Genomic DNA, 7797 nt, shown 5'->3' on the forward strand with positions numbered 1-7797 from the left:
TGGAGCAGCTGTGGAACACTGTGCAGGGAATCCAAGAAGGAACAGACCTCCAGCGACCACAAAACACAATTGAAGAAATATGCAACAATATAGGCTGGGCATGGTGGCTCACGTCTGTAATTTTCAGGGCTTTGGGAGGCCGAAGTGGGAGGATCCCTCAAAGCCAGGAGTTGGAGGATCCCATGTTGCCAGACTGGGCAACAGAGCAAGACCCCATCTCAAAAAAAAATTAACAATTAGCCAGGTGTGGTGGTGCACACCTGTGATCCCAGCTGCTCGGGAGGCTGAGGCAGGAGACTCGCCTCAGCCTGGGAGGTCAATGCTACAGTGAGCTGAGATCATGCCACTGCACTCCAGCCTGGGCGACAGTGACATCCTGCCTCTAAGAAGGAAAAAGGGCATGGTGGTCATGCCTGTAATCCCAGCACTTTGGGAGGCCGAGGCAGGTGGATTATTTGAGGTCAGGAGTTCAAGATCAGCCTGGCCAACATGGTGAGACCGCTTTTCTACTAAACATACAAAAATTAGTCTGGTGTAGTGGTGAGCGCCTGTAATCCCGGCTACTTGGGAGGCTGAGGCAGGAGGATTGCTTGAACCTGGGAGGCGGAGATTGCAGTGAGCTGAGATTGCACCACTGCACTCCAGCCTGGAGGACAGAGGCTGCACCACTGCAGCCTTGACTTACCAGGTTCAGGTGGTTCTCACCCTCAGCCTTGCCAATAGCTAGGACTGCAGGCACAAGCAACCACGCCCAGCTAATTTTTGTATTTTTTGTAGAGACCGGGGTTTGCCATGTTGCCCAGGCTGGTGTCGAACTCCTAGGCTCAAGTGATCCGTCCGCCTCTGTCTCCCAAAATGCTGGGATTACAAGTGTGAGCCACTGCACTCGGCTAATAGTAATGAACTTTGAACAGAAGGAAAAGATGTTATTATTTACTTAGTTATGTTTTATCTGTATTTTCTAATTTTTCTAAACATGTAAAGATGAAATTCTATTAAAACTCAATAAGACCTCAGAACAAAAAAAGTAGAGTATAAATATTTATTTTAGTTGTATAAACGTGGTTTCTGGAAAAAGAATGGAATAGATTTTCTGAGGAAAAAAATCCACCACTTTGGCCGGGTGCGGTGGCTTACGCCTGTAACCCCAGCACTTTGGGAGGCTGAGGTGGTGGATCACCTGAGGTCAGGAGTTCAAGACCAGCCTGACCAACATGAAGAAACCCCCGTCTCTATTAAAAATACGAAAATTAGCCAGGCATGGTTTCAGGTGCCTGTAATCCCAACTACTCAGGAGGCTGAGGCTGTGGAATCACTTGAACCCAGGAGGCAGAGGTTACAGTGAGCTGAGATCGCACCATTGCACTCCAGCCTGGGTGACGAGCAAAACTCTGTCTCACAAAAAAAGAAAAGCCAACTGGCTGAAAGGATTAAAAAAGAAAATATGATCCATCAATGCGCTATCTACAAGATAAACATTTTAAACAGATTAAAAGTAAAAGGATACAAAGATACAACATTTAAATAACAAGCAAAAAACCACCGAAGTGGCTGTACTAATATCAAGTGAAATACACTTTAATTTAAAGCAGGGCTGGGCATGGTGGCTCACGCCTGTAATCCCAGCACTTCGGGAGGTGGAGGCAGAGAGATTACTTGAGCCTTGAAGTCAAGATCAGCCTGGGCAACATGGCATAATCCCATTTCTACAAAACATACCAAAATTAGGCAGGCATGGTGGTGCCCACCTGTGGTCCCAGCTATTTGGAAGGCTGAGGGGGGAGGATCATGTGAGCTGGGGAGGTCGAGGCTGCAGTGAGCTAAGATCAGGCTCCTGCACTCCAACCTGGGCAACACAGTGAGACCCTGTCTCAAAATAAAAAAAATAAAAAAGGGTTGAGAGACAAAAAAGGACATCATTTTTTATTTTTTATTTTTTTGGGATGGAGTTTCGCTCTTGTTGCCAAGGCTGGATGGAGTGCAATCGTGTGATCTCGGCTCACTGCGACCTCTGCCTCCTGGGTTCAAGTGATTCTCCTGCCTCAGGCTCCCAAGTAGCTGGCATTACATGTGCATGCCATCACTCCTGGCTAATTTTTGTATTTTTGGTAGAGACGGGGTTTCACCTTGTTGGCCCGGCTGGGTTCGAACTCCTGACCTCAGGTTATCTGCCTGCCTTGGCCTCCTAAGGTGCTGGGATTGCAGACATGAGCCACCGTGCTGGCCAAAACCTTCATTTTCAAAAAGGCTGGGTCAGGCATCATGGCTCATGCCTGTAATCCCAGCACTTTGAGAGGCCAACGCCCATCTCTACCAAAAATACAAAAATTAGCTAGGCGTGGTGGCATACACCTGTAATCCCAGCTACTCGGGAGGCTGAGTCAGGAGAATTGCTTGAACCCAGGAGCTGGAGGTTGCAGTGAGCAGAGATCGTGCCACTCCACTGCAACCTGGGGGACAGAGAGAGACTCCATCTCAAAAAATAAATAAATAAAGGCTGGGTGCCAGATGTGGTGCATAGGCCTAGTTTGTTGACTCCTGTACTCAAGATACAAAACTCTGAAGAACAGTGGGCGGGAGCTTCCCTCTAGAGGCACAGGACGGGCAAGCTGGTCCCTGAGCAGTGACTTTATAATAACTTGTTACACTGTGTTTTTTCTTTTGTTTTGTTTTTCGTTCGGTTGGTTGGTTATTTGAGACCGAGTTTGGCTCTTGTTGCCCAGGCTGGCGTGCAATGGTGTGACTCAGCTCACCGCAACTTCTGCCTCCTGGGTTCAAGCGATTCTCCTGCCTCAGCCTCCCAACTAGCTGGGATTACAGTCATGCACCACCATGCCTGGCTAATTTTGTATTTTTAGTAGGGATGGGGTTTCTCCATGTTGGTCAGGCTGGTCTCGAATGCCCAACCTCAGGTGATCAGCCCGCCTTGGCCTCCCAAACTGCTGAGATTACAGGCATGAGCCACCACACCCAGGGTTTTTTTGTTTGTTTGTTTTTGTTTTTGTTTTTGACAGTCTGGCTTGGTCGCTTCGGCTGGAGTACAGTGGCGCGATCTTGGTTCACTGCATCCTCTGCCTCCCAGGTTCAAACGATTCTCCTGCCTCAACCTCCTGAGTAGCTAGGATTACAGGTGCGCACCTAATTGCCTATCAGTGAAGCACCTAATAAGACTTGGTGAAGCAATAAGCAGTGTATTCCAAATGCGCTTGTTACAGAGGTAAGTCTTGAGTACACTGGAAGGACGAATGAATTCTATGAGTGCTCAGGACAGGCTTCATCGAGAGATACAATTGGAGCTGATACTTGATGGACACAGGATTTCTGGGCAGAAAAATGGAGTGAAAGGTATTGGTAGAGAAAATGTGTGTGGAACACAAAGATTCAGAATGGTGCTCAGAGAATATATATAGCAATAATATATATGTATGTATATTTATAAAATAATAATTATTATAGAGACTGGACAGGTGAATGCATCCTTTCCAAGACTTCCTCCTAGGGGGAGCCATGGGATGCAGAGAGCAGCAAGGCCCAGGAGCCAGGACCTCAGGGCCCAGCAGAGGCCAGACATGGGCAGAAATCCCTGCCGCCACAGCTGCGGGCAGGTGGGCAGGTCAAGGGACCTGTGGGCTTTGGTACTTGGTACGCGTGGGTTCAAGTGTGTGTTCAAACTCCAGCTCCAGCAACCTCCCTCCTATCAGCTTTTCACTGCAAGCTGGGGCGGTAGCTTCTTGCGAGGATAAAATGATGAAGTGTCCAGCACCAAGCAGGTACCCAGTATATTGTGGCTTCCTCCTCACCGCCCTAAGAGATGAGGATTGAAGACCCTGCCCTGTCCCTGAGGCCTTTCGGGCTAGTGTGGGGCTGATGTGACCCTTTTAACAAATCATTCTGCTAAGGGCGGAGGGAAGCAAGCCTCCCTCTGGAGCTGCTGAGGAAGGGAAGGCCCCTGGGGAGGGGCATCCTGGTTCAGGTGCATTCCCAGGGCCCAGAGAGCGCTCGCCGCTTACGCTCACCTTGAAGGAAGTGTCAGGATTCAGTGAGGGAAGAAGCAGAACCATGTGAGAACAGGCTAAGGGATTTGCTGTGGAATTAGACCTTACAGGATTGTGGAGGGGCTGGGAACTGGAGGTGTGGGGAGGCAGCTGGAGCATCAGCGAGCGAGCAGGTCACCAGTCACTCTGAGAAGCTGAAACATGCCCAGCCACCTAAGAGACCTGGAGAGGTCTCTGGGCCACTGTGCCTTGTGGATCCCCCATCTGTGGGTCTGTGATGAAGTGACTGGTGCTGGACTTGGGGCTACAGCAGGTCACAGTGCAGGGCGGCCTGCCCTGCTTGCTTTCGGCCGCTTGCTTCGTATTATTGTTTTTTTCTTTTTCCATGAACCCGAAGGCCACGGTACACTGACCGCTGAAACTCAACCTTCACTGGCTACATTATAGATAACATTCATAGATCACCATGGCCATGGTGCTTCCATTGTCTTTCAGGACCTTGGGCCAACTCCTGTCCAATTCAAACCGGTTGAGACCACTGACCCTTTAACTGGACCCGTGCACGTGCCTGAGAAAAGGTCCATTTTGACATCAGAGGGTCCAAAACTCCACCTTCAGAGCCCAACACTCCACCTTCAGATCATGCTAATGCCACCATTTTCTGTACTTATGTCCTATGAAATGCCAAGAAGCCTGATGACACTTTTTTTTTTTTTTTTTTTTTTTTTTGCAACAAGGTCTTGCTCTGTGGCCCAGACTGGAGTGCAGTGGCGCGATCTCAGCTCACTGCAACCTTTGCCGCCTGAGTTCAAGCACTTCTCCCACCTCAGCCTCCTGAGTAGCTGGGATTACAGGTGCAACCACCATGCCCAGCTAATTTTTGTATTTTTTTTTTTTTTTTCTGAGACAGAGTCTCGCTCTGCCACCCAGGCTGGAATGCAGTGGTACAATCTCAGCTCACTGCAAGCTCTGTCTCGTGGGTTCGCACCATTCTCCTGCCTCAGCCTCCTGAGAAGCGGGGACTATAGGTGCCCACCACCATGTCTGGCTAATTTTTTGTTTGGTTTTTTTTTTTAGTAGAGATGGGGTTTCGCCGTTTTAGCCAGGTTGGTCTCAATCTCCTGACCTCGTGATCCACCTGCCTCGGCCTCCCAAAGTGCTGGGATTACAGGCATGAGCCATCGTGTCCAGCCTAATTTTTGTATTTTTAATAGAGATGGGGTTTCACCATGTTGGCCAGGCTGGTCTCACACTCCTGACCTCAGGTGATCTGCCCGCCTTTGCCTCCCAAACTATTGGGATTACAGGCATGAGCCACCGAGTTCGGCCAGCTGCCTGATAACACTTGCACAAAATGAACCTGTTACTTCATTTTTCCCCACTGCCAATCACCTCCCCCCACATCTTAGATCATCACACTTCCCTAACCTAGAAACAGCCCTCAGCCTTATCTCCAGGGAGATAAGGATTTGAGCGCTGTTCTCCCACCTCCTCACTTGGCGGTCTTGTGAATCTATCTTTCTTCTTTTGCAAAACCCGTGTCACAGTGATAGATTTGCTGTGTACAGGCAGAATGGACCTCGACCTGGCCAGTGACACTGGACAGCCACGGCCGCCTCCAGACAGCAACTGCTGTCTCTTTCCTTCTGCCTCCCAAGTCACACATAAACACCCCTTTTGGCCAACTCTTCCTCTGGGAGGCTTCTCCTCAAGGGGCACCAGCACTGATGGGGAAGCCAGAGACAGGCAGCTCAGGATGGGGATGAAAAGTCAGGAATGCGGAGGCCGACTTCTGCTCAGCCCTGCTCCCTTGGTTAGAGAGGCTGGAGTCCAGGGCATCAGGCACAGGTCTTGGGACAAACCCTTGGCCCAGGAAAACAGAGCTGGATGAATCCTTGAACACCACGAGATCCACCGTCTCACTCCCCAGACGGGAAAGTCAGGCTCTGACTCCTGCTGTGGATTGCCGCAGGTCCAGGGCCGCTAACTCCCTTCTCTCTGGCCAGCACCACTGCAGCCTGGGCCTCAGCTGGTGGAGAGAACTGGGCTCACCCACCGCCAAGGGAACTGCAAAAAGGGCACACGGCAGTCCTGGGCAGAGCCCCGGGCCAGGACGTCAGCCAGTTGCACAGCAGGGAGGGCACCTGCCCATCTCCACAGTCATCCTCCTCCTGGGCACCCTTACCAAAAGGCACTCCTCGAAACAAAATAAGGCCATGCGCCGTGGCTCGTGCCTGTAATCCCAGCACTTTGGGAGGCCAAGGCGGGCAGAGGACGAGGTCAGGAGATCGAGTGATTCCACTTTTCTTCTCTAGTAAGTTTGGACATTCAGATCTAGTTGGTCTTTTATCATAGAACTTCTAGTGTGCCCGAGTCTTACATTGTGAAGATCCTTTTCTACAATATTACATGTAAGAGGATATAAATGATACTGGATGAGATCAGGCTGGATGAGAACTGATACTTGTAAACATACTTTTTAGACGAAATCTCTCATTGCCATTCACTTTCTATTTGAACTCGTAAAAATAAAACACATTGGCTGGAGGGTGGAAGTAGGAAGATTTGTCTTTTAATCGCCATGTCATTGCTTCGTATCGAGACAGAACATATAGTATCCCTGGCTTTGGACCTACAGAAGGAAACACATTTTTCTACCTGCTGTATGCCAGCGGTTCCTGAACACCTGGAGGGCTTATTGCAGCCTGGATTGCTGGTCCCTACTCCAGAGTTTCTGATTCATGATGTCTAGGGTGGGCCTGAGAATTTACATCTATAAGACATTCCCAGGTGCTCCTGGTTCAGAGACTCTATTTTTGAGAACCACTCTTATCTACTAACTGTAAATTGTAGAACTTTAGAAAAAAGCTTACTTTGGTCTGGGATAAGAAGCACACAGATAATGGAGCAAATCATGAAAAAGTCAATCCTTGATCCCAGGTAGCAAGCACTACACAGTGACAGAACACAACTCTTGGTTTTCATGATTGCAAGTCATAGCGAAGAATCAAGTGAGAAATGCAGTTTCATTTTCAGGGCTTACAGAGGCCAGGTGATTCTAGAAAAATAGGATTTAGTGATTAACCTCATGAGAGTGACAGTTATTTATGTCCTTTCTCTCTCCCCCATCACTTAGCATTTAGCCTTACTTTAGAGGGTCCTGTATTTGTTTTAAACTTGTAAAGAACTTTGAGTGCTTATTAAATGGAAAGTTTTCCACGTGTCTGTGTGTGTGTGTGTGTGTGTGTGTGTATGTGTATATGTGTGTATGTGTGTGTGTGTATGTGTGTATGTGTGTGTGTGTATGTGTGTGTATGTGTATATGTGTGTATGTGTGTGTGTGTATGTGTGTGTGTGTATATATGTGTGTGTATATGTGTGTGTGTGTATGTGTGTATATGTGTGTGTGTGTGTGTGTATGTATTTAGAAACAGAGTCTTGTTCTGTAGCCCAGGCTGAAGTGTAGTGGCATGATTTTGGCTCACTGCAACCTCCGCCTCCCAGGTTCAAGGGATTCTCCTGCCTCAGCCTCCCAAGTAGCTGGGATTACAGACACCTGCCACCATGCCCAGCTAGTTTTGTATTTTTAATAGAGACAGGGTTTCATCATGTTAGCCAAGCTGGTCTTGAACTCCTGAACTCAGGTGACCCACCAACCCCAGCATCCCAAAGTGCTGGGATTACAGGCGTGAGCCACCACACCTGGCTCACAAGCTGTATGTTTTTAAAGATATTAGACATGTTTCTTGTTTTCTTTTTTTTTTGTTTTGTATTTTTAGAAAACCAAAAAACCCTTAAGAAT

This window comes from Macaca thibetana, chromosome 7, assembly GCF_024542745.1.
Source record: "Macaca thibetana thibetana isolate TM-01 chromosome 7, ASM2454274v1, whole genome shotgun sequence".
Lineage (NCBI taxonomy): Eukaryota > Metazoa > Chordata > Mammalia > Primates > Cercopithecidae > Macaca > Macaca thibetana.